The 14,531-nt window shown below is 42.4% G+C and overlaps 1 protein-coding gene across 1 annotated transcript in view; it reads left to right on the forward strand.

The window, feature by feature from the left end:
• MID1 (midline 1) overlaps nucleotides 1-14,531 on the forward strand; it is a 581,622-nt gene continuing 567,091 nt past the window's right edge. The window contains exon 1 of the mRNA XM_081793388.1: nucleotides 1-222. The gene's annotated coding sequence lies outside the window, so the exon portion shown is untranslated. The remainder of the gene's footprint in view (nucleotides 223-14,531) is intronic.

Genomic DNA, 14,531 nt, shown 5'->3' on the forward strand with positions numbered 1-14,531 from the left:
ACTTCTCTAGGGTGAGGTTGCCCATGGCTCCTTTAAACCGCAGAGGGGTTGCTTTGGAGGAGTTAGTTTTAAAATTTCCGGCTTTTAAATTGCATCCCGTCAGTTTGAATTATAGTAATGACTCAAGTAGCATCAGTAGGTGGCCGACTCCGGAGATCCCAAAATGAACAAATCAAGGTTCCAGCTCCCAAGGCCTTCTTAACTGGGTGTGTGGACTTGAAGGTCTGTATTTTCACTTACCTCTAAGAGAAATTTAGTATTTTTTTTCCATCAGGAATGCAGGCAACAAATCCTAGTAGCGTTAGCTATATGTGCACTAATAGAAATCACAGAGAAATTATGTCCTAAATAACGGGGGTTTCTGTCTTAAAATGCTATTCATCGCTACTTTGAAATTAAGATCATTTTATCTTGTTACTTAAAAAGTGTTACTAAGAAGCATCTGTCTATCCGTGGTCAGCAGACCATCTCCTGGGTGCTGGGGGTGTTAGCAGCTGCAGCCACTAGGCTGGGTCTCTCTCCAGCAATAGCCCTGGGCCAAAAAGAGCTGAGCTGCCTCGGGCAAAAAAAAAAAAATCACATCCCCTCCCTTGGGGATGGGCTGCAGCCTTTGAGTGGTGTCTGCAAGGGTCCGGGAGGCCCAGGCCCTAGCCTCAAGGGGAATAACTTGGAAGGGCCATCCCAGCTTCAGTGGCTGAGGTTTCCATTGTGGCTGCCTCGCATTCAACTTCTCCCCTTTGCCCAGACCTTCTGTCACTCTCTCACTGCGGTTTGCGAGAGCATTCCTAGCCCAAATCTTGGAGTCTCAGCTGTTTTAATCAGCTTCGTTATTATTATTATTTAGGTTTGGTGAGGTCAACAGATCAGGAAACACCTGCCATTGAAAATATAGTTTATTATACTCAGAGACTCCGAGAGAGGGAGTACATATCACACCGGGGGTGCCACACGTGTGAGCACTAGAGTCTTTCTTGAGCCAGAGGGAGAGGGGGGAACTGGGGGGCAGAAGCCTTTATTATGGTGTTCATGGGAAGAAATAGGTGAGGTGGGGTAAGCAGATTCAGGACTGGTTAATTTGTTTTTTTTTTTTTTTAACGTTTATTTATTTTTGACACAGAGAGAGACAGAGCATGAACCAGGGAGGGTCAGAGAGAGGGAGACACAGAATTGAAACAGGCTCCAGGCTCCGAGCTGTCAGCACAGAGCCCGACGCGGGGCTCGAACTCACAGACCGCGAGATCATGACCTGAGCCGAAGTCGGCCGCTTAACCAACTGAGCTACCCAGGCGCCCCCAGGACTGGTTAATTTGAATAATCTCAGGGAGTTGGAGCACAGGGCTGGGTGGGACCTGGCCCTGGGCTGATGGGGGCGGGTGTCTGGTGGCTCAGAGTATGGGAGCCCAGTGACACTTGGTCGGCAGGTGTGGACTTAGCTGCTCAAGAAGGGGAGCTGACCAGCCTCTAGCTGGGGCTTCAAAACTGGCTCAAGACAGCATATTAAAAACTGTATTATATCCGTGCATAGTTCCTGGGGAGCCAGATCTTTAGCAATCAAAATCTGTTTTTCTAAAATCTGATGGTAACTATATTTCACTATCGTTGATTTCTTTAATTTCTTGTAGTTTGTTTTATGCACGTAAGAATATTATTCTGAGAAAATACTCATAGACTTCACAGTCCAAAGGGGCATATTGGAACCACAAGGCCAAAAACCCCTGGTAATGGGAGAGACGGGCACACAAATAACCATATTTACGTGTCAGTACGTGTATGCTCCGACTGGTGGAGGAAAAGGGAAGAAGGGACTGTTAAAGGGTGATGTGCCGGAAGTGCTTACGAAGGAAAGTAACAAGGATGCTTTATAGACAAGGAGCTACCAAACAGGGCATTAAGGAGAGCTGTAGGTGGGTGGGGAGACTGGGGGGACACTTTCAACCACAGCGCCCACTGTCCCCAGGCAAAGACTTACTGCTCTTTAGCTGTTTCTTCTAGTTTTCCGTCCATGTTCCAAACAACATGCCGACAGAAACACACGGGTCCCTCCCCTATGCCAATAGTTATATGGTTTGGGATACGTCACAGTTTCGTATTTACATTATTGTGACTATGGAAATATTTGTTATGACCAAAGATGATTTTTTTTCCTTGTACTTTTTCAATGGAATTCACTCCTTGCCTCCCCGCCCCGTTGTCTTTTTTGATTTTTAGGTTATCCCTAAGTTTCTTGTCTGCATTGTAAATCTCCTCTCAATGCACTTAAATATATCAACTAATGTGTGTTTCCTTTTTGCTCTTGGAGATAAGGGAAATATCTCACAGATAAGCACCTCACTGCTGCCGCAGCTGCTCAATTCTAAACTGGAAATGACTTATGCCCCCCCTTCGTCTTCTTGGGATTTTCTTTCTGCCCTTTCTTATCCTTTGCTGGATCTTGGGCTCTTGGATACCATGTATTCTTCTTGGCATTGTTTTGGGAGCACATCGGTTTTTGAGGTCTTGAAAATCAGAAACTGTTTTACCCTTCCAATTGATTGGTAGTTTGGAAATACAATTCTAGGTTTGGAAGCATTTCTCTCAGAACCGTTAAGCGGTTACTTCATTGTCTTTTAGTTTCCATGGTTGAGGTTGAAAAGTCAAATGTCATTTCTTTTCTTTCTGTCAACATTATTTTTAACTTTCTTTCTTCCAGTGGTTGGAAAAGATGTGCCGTGATATAGACCTCTTTGCTTTCCTTGGCTTGGCACTTGATGGGACCATTCATTCTGGAAACCTATAACCTTCACATTGGGGATATTTTTTCGGATGATTAATTTTCTTTTAACTTGCTTCACTCTTACTCTCTCCATCCCTTCTTTGAAGGAACCTCTGTTACTCGTATGTTGGATTCCTAGCTGACACTCTAATTTTCTTATGTTATCCTATCACTTTTTCGTCTTGTTTTATTTTTTATAAGGCTTAAAATTTTGTCCAACCATAAATTCTAGTTTATTTCTGTTCCCATGTTTGAAATTTCCAAGACATGTGTGCACATGTGTGTATATGTGTGTGCTTTTGTGTGTGTATGTACAAGCATGTGTGTGAGTATATATGTGTGTGTATGTGCCTGTGTGTGTACGTCCGCCTCTATAAGGCAGCGCCTGTGGGTTTGCCAATCCATGGTAATGTGATATGAACTCCTGCTGTCAGACCCAAGGGTTTAGCAGAGAGGAAAAACTGAAGCTCGTTGGAAATTACAAACTGAATTTATGACTGGTTGTAGTAAACTAAATCTCCTTTCCAAACCTACAGTTGCTTATGTTTACAAAGTGTTGCTTTTATAGTTCTTAGAGCTCCCACAGTTCTCTGTCTTGTGCCCAATTCTCCCTTTTCCCCATAATTCCCTGATTCCTTTATAATTCTTCATCTCTCCCACAATTCTCTACTCTCCCTGATTCTCTGCCCTCTCATAATCTTCCTCCTTTTCACAATTCCCCAGTTTGTCCACAATTCCCTCTGCAACAATTCTGCCCTTTCCCAGAATTCCCTGTCTTCCATGTCTCCCACAATTTTTTATGATCTCCCACAATTTCCCGTCTCACACAATTCTCTGTTGTTTCCCGGAATTTTCTCTTTATTCCATAACTCCCTGTCTTTCCCACAATTTTTGTGGCAGGTTTTTAAAAAAATTTTTTTAATTGCGATATAATTGACAGATAATGTTATGTTAGTTTCAGGTGTACAACATAGTGATTGGATATATGTAAATACTGTGAAATGTTCACCACAATAAGTCTAGCTAACATCCATCACCACACAGTTACAAACTTTTTTTTTCTTCTGATGAGAACTTCTGAGATCTTTCTTAGCAACTTCAAGTATACAAGACAGTATTGTTAACAGTAGTCACCATGCTGTACATTATATCCCCAGCACTTCATTTATTTTATAACTACAAGTTCATCCCTTCTGACCACTTTTGTCTGTTTCATCCCATCCCCACATCCAGTCTCTGGCAACCACCAAGCTGTTCCACCTATGAGTTTTTTATTTGTAGCTTTCACATATAAGTGGGATCATACAGTATTTGTATTTCTCTGTAGGACTTATTTCACTCTGCAAAATGCCCTTAAGGTTTATGCACGTCGTCACAAATTGCAGAATTGGCTTCTTTTATATGGGTGAATAGTATTACAGTGCATGTGTGTATGTGTGTGTCATATTTTTTTTTTACCCATTTGTCCATTGATGGATGCCTGGGTTGCTCTCATGTTTTGGCTATTGTAAATAATGCTGCAGTGAACAGAGGAGTGCATGTATCTTTTTGAGTTAGTCGTTTCCTTTGGATAAATACGCATCGGAATTGCTGGATCATAGGGAAGTTCTATTTTGAATTTTCTGAGACACCCCCATAATGTTTTCCATAGTGGCTACGTTAGTTTACATTCAGCAGTTCACAAGGGTCCCCTTTTCTCCACATCCAACATGTTATCTCTGGTTTTTTTGAGAGTAATCTCTCCAATAGATAGATGTGAAGTGAAATCTCACTTGGGTCGATTTGCATTTCCCTGATGATCACTGATGTTCAGCACCTTTTCCGGTATCTGTTGACCATCTGTATGTCTTTAGGAAAATGTCTATTCAGTTCTTCTGCCCAGTTTTTCATCGGATTTTTTTTTCTTATTGAGTCGTGTGAGTGCTTTATATATTTTGGCTGTTAACGCCTTATCAGATGCATGATTCACAAATATTTCTCCCATTTGGTAGGTTGCCTTTGTATTTTGTTGATGTTTTCCTTTGCTGCGCAGAAGCTATTTAGTTTGATGTTCATTGTTACTTGTTTATTTTTACTTTTGTTGCTTTTGCTTATGACGTCAAATCAAAACCATTATCTCCAAGACTGACGTTGAGGAGCTTACTGCCTATGTTTTCTCCTAGGAGTTTCATGATTTCAGGTCTTATGTTCATTTTGAGTTAATTTTTGTGTATGATGGTAGAAAGTGGTCCAGTTTCATTCTTTTGCATGTGGCTGTCCAGTATTCCCAGGACCATTTATTGAAAAGACGGTCTTTTCCCTTAGTCTTAGCTCCTTTGTCATGAGTCAATTGACCATGTATGCATGGGTTTATTTCTGGGGTCTCGATGCTGTTCTGTTTTTCTAGATGTCTGTCTTTATGCCGGTACCATACTGTTTTGATTACTGTAGCTTTGTAATGTAGTTTGGAATCAGAAGGTATAATGCCCCCAGCTTTGTTCTTTCTCAAGATCGCTTTGGCTATTCAAGATCTTTTGTGGATCCATACACATTTTAGGAGTGTTTGTTCTATTTCTGTGAAAAATGCCAGTAGAATTTTGGTAGGGATTGCATTTAGTCTGTAGAACGCTTTGGGTAGTATGGACCTTTCAACAATATTGATTCTTCCAATCCATGAGTATGGAATATCTTTCCATTTATTTGTGTCCTCTTCTATGTCTTTCATTAATATCTTATGGTTTTTAATATACAGGTCTTTCACCATTTTGGTTGAATTTATTCCTAGATATTTTATTCTTCTTGATGCAATTGTAAATGAATTATTTTCTTACTTTCTCTCACTGATAGTTCATTATTAGTGTATGGAAATGAAATTGATTTCCCTACAATTTCCTGTCTCAAGCACAATTCTCTATTCTTTCCCACAATTTTCTGTTCTCTCCCACAATTCCACATCTCTCCAACAATTCTCTTATTCCCAGAATTGCCCTTTTATTCCACATTTCTATTTTTTCTCCACAATGATAATTCTCTGCCACAATTCTCCATCTCTCCTACAATTCTCCTCTCCCTCTCATAATTCCATGTGTCTCCCAAAATTCTCTATCACATCCACAATTCCCTATTGTTTTCCACGATTCCCCATTCTTTCACAGAATTCCCCTTGTTTCCTATAATTCCCCATTCTTTCCAACAATTCTTTTTTCCTCAATTTCCTCTTGTCTCCCACAATTCTGTTTTCCCCACAATTCTCCCTTTCCTGCCTCACTTCCTTGTGACTCCCACATTTCCCTGTCACTCCAACAATTCCCTTTTGCCCCACATTCCCTGTTCTTTCCTAAAATTCCCTCTCTCAAGTACAATTCTGTTCTTCCCAACAATTCCCTCTCAAGCACAATTCTTTATTCTCTCCCACAGTTCTCTTATTTCCTGTAATTGTTTCTCTCACAATTCCCTTAATTTCCTACAATTCTTTAGTCTCTTACCCAATACACCATTATCTCTTACAATTCTCTTTTCCCATAATACTCTCTTTTCTCCCACAATTCTTGTTCTCACAATTATCTTTTTTTCTTCTTACAATTCTCTGTTCTCTCCCACAATTCCCCTTATCTCCCACAGTTCTCTGTTCTGTCCCACAATTCCTCTGGCCCCCGACAATTCTCTGTTCTCTTCCACAATTCTCTGCATTTCCCACCATCCTCTATTCTCTCCCACAATTCCCCTCCTTTTCCACCATTCTCTGTTACTTCCCACAATTCCCTTTTGTCTCCCACAATTCCTCTCATTTCCCACCATCCTCTGTTCCCTCCCACAATTCCTTTGGTCTCCCACAATTCCCTGTTCTCTCTCACATTTTCCCTCATTTCCCACCATCCTCTGTTCTCTCCCACAAGTCCTCTGGTCCCCCACAATTCTTTTCCATGATTCCCCTCCTATCCTACCATCCTCTGTTCTCTCCCATAATTCATCTGGTCCCCTCACAATTCTCCATTCTCTCCCACAGTTCCCTTGGCTTCCCACCATCCTCTGTTCTCTCCCACAATTCCCTGTTCTCTCCCACAATTCCCCTTGTTTCCCACCATCCCCTGTTCTCTCCCATAGTTCCCCTCATTTCCCACTATCCTCTGTTCCCTCCCACAGTCCTCTGGTCCCCCATAATTCCGTGCTCTCTCCCATGATTCCCTTATTTCCCATCATTCTCTGTGTTCTCCCACAATTCCTCTGGTCCCCCACAATTCCGTGTTCTCTCCCATGATTCCCCTCCTATCCCACCATCCTCTGTTCTCTCCCACAATCCATCTGGTCCCCCACAATTCTCCATTCTCTCCCACAGTTCCCCTGGCTTCCCACCATCCTCTGTTACTTCCCACAATTCCCTGTTCTCTCCCACAATTCCTCTCGTTTCCCATCATCCTCTGTTATCTCCCACAATTCTCTTGTTTCCCACCATCCCCTGTTCTCTCCCATAGTTCCCCTCATTTCCCACTATCCTCTGATCCCTCCCACAAGTCCTCTGGTCCCCCATAATTCTGTGCTCTCTCCCATGTTTCCTCTCATTTTCCATCATTCTCTCTTCTCTCCCACAATTCCTCTGGTCCCCCACAATTCCCTGTTCTCTCCCATATTTCCCCTCCTATCCTACCATTCTCTATTCTCTCCCATAATCCATCTGGTCTCCCACAATTCCCTGTTTTCTCCCATGATTCCCTTCTTATCCCACCATTCTGTGTTCTTTCCCACAAGTCCTCTGGTCCCCCACAATTCCGTGTTCTCTCCCATGATTCCCCTCCTATCCCACCATTCTCTATTCTCTCCCACAATCCATCTGGTCCCCCATAATTCTCCATTCTCTCCCACAGTTCCCCTTGTTTCCCATCAACCTCTGTTCCCTCCCACAAGTCCTCTGGTCCCCCATAATTCTGTGCTCTCTCCCATGTTTCCCCTCATTTCCCATCATTCTCTGTTCTCTCCCACAATTCCCTGTTCTCTCCCATGATTCCCCTCCTATCCCACCATTCTCTATTCTCTCCCATAATACATCTGGTCCCCCACAATTCCCTGTTCTCTCCCATGATTCCCTTCCTATCCCACCATCCTCTGTTCTCTCCCACAAGTCTTCTGGTCCCCCACAATTCCCTGTTCTCTCCCACAGTTCCCCTGGCTTCCCACCATCCTCTGTTACTTCCCACAATTCCCTGTTCTCTCCCACAATTCCTCTCGTTTCCCATCATCCTCTGTTATCTCCCACAATTCCCCTTGTTTCCCACCATCCCCTGTTCTCTCCCATAGTTCCCCTCATTTCCCACTATCCTCTGTTCCCTCCCACAAGTCCTCTGGTCTCCCACAATTCCTTGTTCTCTCCCATGATTCTCTTCCTATCCCACCATCCTCTGTTCTCTCCCACAAGTCTTCTGGTCCCCCACAATTCCCTGTTCTCTCCCATGATTCCTCTCGTATCCCACCATTTTCTATTCTCTCCCACAATCCATCTGGTCCCCCACAATTCTCCATTCTTTCCCACAGTTCCCCTGGCTTCCCACCATCCTCTGTTACTTCCCACGATTCCCTGTTCTCTCCCACAATTCCTCTCGTTTCCCATCATCCTCTGTTATCTCCCACAATTCCCCTTGTTTCCCACCATCCCCTGTTCTCTCCCATAATTCCCCTCATTTCCCACCATTCTCTGTACTCTCCCACAATCTATCTGGTGCTCAACAATTCTCTGTTCTCTCCCATAATTTCCTTTGTTTCCCACCACTTTCTCTTATCTCCCACTGGTCCCCCACAATTCTCTGTTCTCTCCTACAATTCTACTCATTGCCCACCACTGTCTGTTACCTCCCAGAATTCCCTGTTTTCTCCCACAATTCCTCTCGTTTTCCACCATTCTTGTTTCTCTCCCACAGTTCCCCTTGTTTCCCACCATTCCCTCTTCTCTGCCACAATCCCTCTGGTGCCCCAAAATTCTCTGTTCTCTCCCACAATTACTTTTGCATCCCACAATTCCCCATTCTTTCCCACAATTCCCCCTTTTCTATGAAGCCATAGAAGGATTTTATTTTATTATTATTTTTTTAATTTTTATTTATTTTTGAGAGACAGAGAGCTTGCAAGCAGGGGAGGGGCAGAGAGAGAGAGAGAGAGGAAGACACAGAATCCAAAGCAGTTTCCAGGCTCTGAGCTGTCAGCACAGAGCCCGACCAGGGACTTGAACTCAGGAGCCACTGAGATCATGACCTGAGCTGAAGTTGGAGGCTTAACTGAGCCACCCAGGCTCCCCCATAGAAGGATTTTGAAAAGAAGTTATTTGACCTGACAATAGGAAGAATTTGTATTCTCAACTTTGCTCTTCACCACTGTGCTTATATGCCTGGAGACCTTCACTTGGCTCCTTGCCAACACTGGCAATGAATTGCACAGTCTTTGCTAAGGCCTGAATGAATGAAGCAAGTTCCTAAGACACAGTTCTAAGACATAGCCAGCCCCCACCTCCCCTTATAGCTCAGGGTTCCTTATTCATCAGGGCCCACCTTCTGTACTCAGAGGCACCATGTCTATCTCACGTCTATATCAAGGGTCAGGGCTGCCTCTCACTCATTGAAACAAATGCTACTTTTCTTCAAAGGGATTTGTTGCCAGTCAAATTGGATTGCTAGAGGTTATCATTCTGTTTAGTATTTTCAATACCATTGTCATAGCTTCAGAGGACATACTATTGCCAAGCAGTAAGTTTCAAGCTTTTGTTTTCTTTTTATGAGTCTGGGGTCTTTTAACATAACCTCTAAAAATGAATTAATTATATGTGTGTGTGTGTGTGTGTATCTTTGGTTTTCATTGTGTAAGGAGACCATGCAATAAGATAGTATCACAAATATCTATACCTATTAGGATTCAAGAGTTAAAATACGAATTTTGATATCCCCTAAAGCATATTTCTTGGAAAAGTATGTCTGCTGTGGTGGTGATAGAGAATGGTTTATCGCCTTGTCTTTTGTGGCTTTAATTCTTCAATGCCACTTTTTTAAAAAAAAATTATTTATTTTGAGAGAGAGAGAGAGCGAGAGAGTGTGTGGGCAGAGGAGACGCAGAGAGAGGGAGAGAAACAATCCCACGCAGGCTCTGGTCTGTCAGAGCAGAGCCCGATGCAGGGCTCGATCCCTCGAACCATGAGATCATGACCTGAGCCAAAATCAAGAGCTGGAGGCTTAACCTACTGAGCCAAGGTCCCCCTCTTCAATCCCACTTTTGAGTGAGTCTAAATTACTTAAGAGAGCCTTCTCATCCTTCCTCTACAGCCGCTCCTACCTCACCTTCTTGATCCCCCCCCCCATTTTTACTTCTCTGTATTAACTCACACTGCCTCCAACAAGAAATGAAACTACCAAAGAAGCAGGAGTATATATATATATATATATATATATATATATATATATATATATACATATATAGGTTGCCTAGTCAAGCATTCTCTTCCTAGTAGTGAAACCCAACTAAAGTCAGAAGATTCTTTGGTAAATGTAGAATGATAGCAGAGAAAAACAAAAGCCTTGGTGGATGTCATCATTCATACTTGTGGCTTTAACATCCAACCATACCTGATGATTTACATTTCTTTGTTTGCAACCGGCTCTCGCTTTCCTGAGTTTCAGTTCTGTGTTCCGAATTGCTTCTTGGATTTCACTGCCTAGATAACCATTGTCATCACAACTGCGGTATGTCCGACCCTGAACTCATCTTGCCCTCCTAAACCTGTATATTTCTCAAAATCAGCAGCCATTTCTTTTACTCCCTGTCTACTTGCTTTCTACAGCTTAGTTTTCTCTTTATACAGTAAGATGGTGATTTCAGATAACTAGTATAGTCTATTATGTTCCTCCCCTCTAAAAGAAAAATCATGTTGAGAGATCCTTAAGTGTGGTTTATACCTTAAAAAGTTAAAGGCAGGGGCGCCTGGGTGGCTCAGTCGGTTAAGTGTCTGACTTCGGCTCAGGTCATGATCTTGTGGTTCATGGGTTCAAGTCCTGCATCAGGCTCTATGCTGACAGCTCGGAGCCTGGAGCCTGCTTTGGATTCTGTGTCTCCCTCTCTCTCTGCCTCCCCCCCACCCCCGTTCATGCTCTGTCTCTGTCTCTCTCTCTGTCTCTCTCTCTCTCTCTCTCTCTCTGTCTCAAAAATAAAGAAACATTAAAAAAAAAAGAAATCAACTCTTTTTCTAAAATATAAGTGTATTAGTCTGTTTGGGCTGCCATATAACAGGAAAACATAGACTGTGTAGATTAAACTACAGAAATTTATTTTCTCATAGTTCTGGAGGCTGGAAGTCCAGTGACTATCAGCCTGCCTTCAGGGCTGTCTTCCTGGCCTTATAGATGGCCACTGTCTTGCTGTGTCCTCACTTCTCCTCTCTGCACGTGCAGAGAGGGAGCTCTCTCGTATGTCTTCCTGTAAGGACGCCAGTCCTATCAGAGCAGGAGCTCACCTTTATGACCTCATTTAACTGTCTTTGTTTATTTTTTCACTAAAATTGGTATATAGCATTATAGCAGTTTCAGATGTACAACACAATAATTCAGTATTTGTATACACTACCAAGTGATCGCCACAATAAGGCTAGTCACCATCCATCATCATCCTGAACCCGCCTTCCCCTCTGATAACCACCAGTCTGTTCTCGGGATCCATGGCTTTTCTTTTGTTTGTTTGCTTGTTTTTCAGATTTCACGTGTAAGTGAAATCATACGGTATTTGTCTAATTCCATATGATTTCATTTAACTACGGTTACCTCCCTAAAGATTACTGTCCCTGAAGTGATATTTGGGGTTAGGGCTTGAACGTGAGGATTTTGAGTGGGACACAATTCAGTCCATCACAAGGAGGTGGACGTATTTTCTGTTTGTCATTTTTCTTGTGTTTTCGCTTGTGGGAAGTTTTGCTTTGAGTAATTTTTGTGCACCTTCATTTTCAGTCTTTTATGGTTTCTGGGTATTGGAGCATAGTTCAAAGTACTCTTTTAAGCCTTAAATAAATCCTTTCATATTTTTTTTCTCAAATTTTTAAAAGTTTTCACTTTTTATTTTCAAACATCAATATATTTGAAATTTATCCCGGTGTAAGGAATAAGTTACAGTTCCAATCCCTCTATATTTTTCAGACATTTACTCAATTGTCCCGGGATGATTTATCCAATAAACTATGCCCCCAGATACCCCTTCACATATACTAGATTTGAGATGTCTGCTCATTATTATGACGCTAAATCCCCGTGAGTTCTTGGACCAATTTTTGGACTTTACCCTGAGCCATTGTTGCATCGGTGAACATTAGTTGAAGTGTTGGGACCATGTGGCAAATCAGTAGCCTCTCATTTCACTTCTTTTTCAGGTTTTTTCTTGATACTTTTGTTTGTTTATATTTCTCAATGAAATTTGTAGTTGGCTGGTCAAGTTTTTTTTTTAAACCTGGATGGTAATTTCGTGAGGATTATGTTAAAGTTATATATTAATTTAAGAAGACTAGAACTCTTGAGAAAAAAGAGTTCTCCTATACATGAAGATGCAGCACCTTCCCAAATGTTGAGTTCTTTTGTGTTCCTCAGTATCATTTTAAAGTGTTTTTTCAAATCTTAGATATTATTTTGCTGAGATTATTTCTTGGTATTTAAACTAGTTGTTGCAACGGAAGGGAAATCTTTTCTCTCCTTAGGTCTTCAGACTTGGAGTTGGTATATTTAGGCAAGCTTTTGGCTACGCTCACCTTATGTTCTGCGGTGTTTTGAATTCTCTTATTGCCTTTCGTCTTATTTTTTGTTGATCTTGGATATTCTGGGAATTCTTTCATAGCATCTCCACTAATAATAATTTTACTTCCTCATTTCCAATCCTCAGGCCTGTCATTTCTCTGTCCTCTTAGTTGCATGGGCTTGGGATTTCCAGCAAAATTTTAAATAATAGAAGTGGTAGTGGACACTTCAAAATTTTATGGGAACGCTTCTAGCATTACTTATCCATTAAACATCGTGTTAACTTTTAGATTGGCATAAATAGAGTTTTCCTAAATCATGTTCGCAAAGAATGTGTATGTCTCTGTTTTACTATGAGATGTAACAAAATCAACAAATGCTTTGGTGAATGGACTTCCACAGGAGAGGATAAAGGGGTTGTTTCCGATCTAAGTTGATGTGAACTGAGCCGGCACAGCCAGAAAGAGGAGCCCAGAGGCAGAGGTGACCACGGGAACATGAGTCCCTGGGAAGTATCATATAACTTAGGGAAACTTGATCTTCTGTGGATCTGGAGATTCAAGTGAATCAGATCTTGAGCTCCAGGGGATAGGGAGGCCAGGCCTAGCTTCCAATGGCTTAAACTTTGCTTAAGGGTGAATTTATTAAATACCTATTATATAAAACGTGGTGAGTTGATAATAAAACATTCTGTGGTCTTAAAATCATATGTTTGGACCAACGCTTCTCATACTTGAGTGTGCATACACATCCCTCCGGGATCATGTGAAAATGTGGATTCTGATTCAGTAAGTCTAGGTGGAGCGTGAGAATCTGTTTCTAGTCCTCACAAGTGCCCAGGTGATGCCAGTGCCCCTACCTTTATTTACATAATTTCACTAATAATAATATGCTCGATTGATTTTTTTTTTTAATTCCTCGATTATTGCACAAAGCGGCTGCATTGTTTAATTCATTGCTTTTTGTGGTATTGCAGCGCTGAGCACTGAGCCACCCGAAGTGAGAAGGGAGCGTGTGCACTGATGTGGTTTGAGGCCCACCTATAAGAGCTCCCCTGTGCGAACACGCTTGTCCCCAGGTGAGCCTTTCTGCAGTGCCGCAGTGAGGAGTGGCTGCTAACGGGGAAATGTGGCAGTCCTCGTGAGCGCCGTGCAATACATATTTTGTTGTGTCAGGTGAAATAGAATAGACTGCGTCTTATACCAGTGGTTAATTATTTTATTTTCACGGTGAACGGCTCAGTCTGCCCCCAAACTATAAGAAAACACTGGAAACCATCACTTTAATTTTTTTTAACGTTTATTTATTTTTGAGACATAGAGAGACAGAGCATGAGTGGAGGAGGGGTAGAGAGAGAGGGAGACACAGAACCTGAAACAGGCTCCAGGCTCTGGGCTGTCAGCACAGAGCCCGATGCGGGGCCCGAACTCACGGACTGTGAGATCATGACCTGAGCCAAAGTCGGACGCCCAACTGACTGAGCCACCCAGGCGCCCCATAGAAACCATCACTTTAAACCTTTAACTCCAATAGATTAATTTGTTTTATGAAAGTTTTGTCCCTGAAAAGAAACCTTAGCAGCATGCTTAGGTGATTTGCGAAGCAGGACCAGTGAGTATTGCATTGTTGGGTAGTGTTTATTAGAGGCAACGTTGGGCTGTTGTAAAATAATTCTTTTCTCTACCTTTCCTTTCTTTCTTTCTTATCGGCTCTTTCCCCTCTGTCTCCCTTCCTCCTGTTCTTCTTTCTTCCTTCAAGCCTTCTCTCCCCACCATTCCCCTTTCCCTTTTAGCAAATTATTGAGCACCTACTATGTGTAAGACATGCTAAACACACACAAAAAGATGTGCTTTGGCACTAATAATGAGGCCCCCAGGCCACTGGGATCTAAAAGAGATTTGAGGGGCACCCGGGTGGCTCAGTCGGTTAAGCACCCTCCTTTTGATTTCAGCTCAGGTCATGATCTCACCGTCCTTGTGTTTGAGCCCCTTATCAGGCTCTGTGCTGATGGTGCAGAGCCTGCTTGAGATTCTGTCTTCCTCTCTCTCTGCCCCTTC

This window comes from Panthera onca, chromosome X (genome assembly GCF_046562875.1).
Source record: "Panthera onca isolate mPanOnc1 chromosome X, mPanOnc1 haplotype 2, whole genome shotgun sequence".
NCBI classification, from domain to species: domain Eukaryota; kingdom Metazoa; phylum Chordata; class Mammalia; order Carnivora; family Felidae; genus Panthera; species Panthera onca.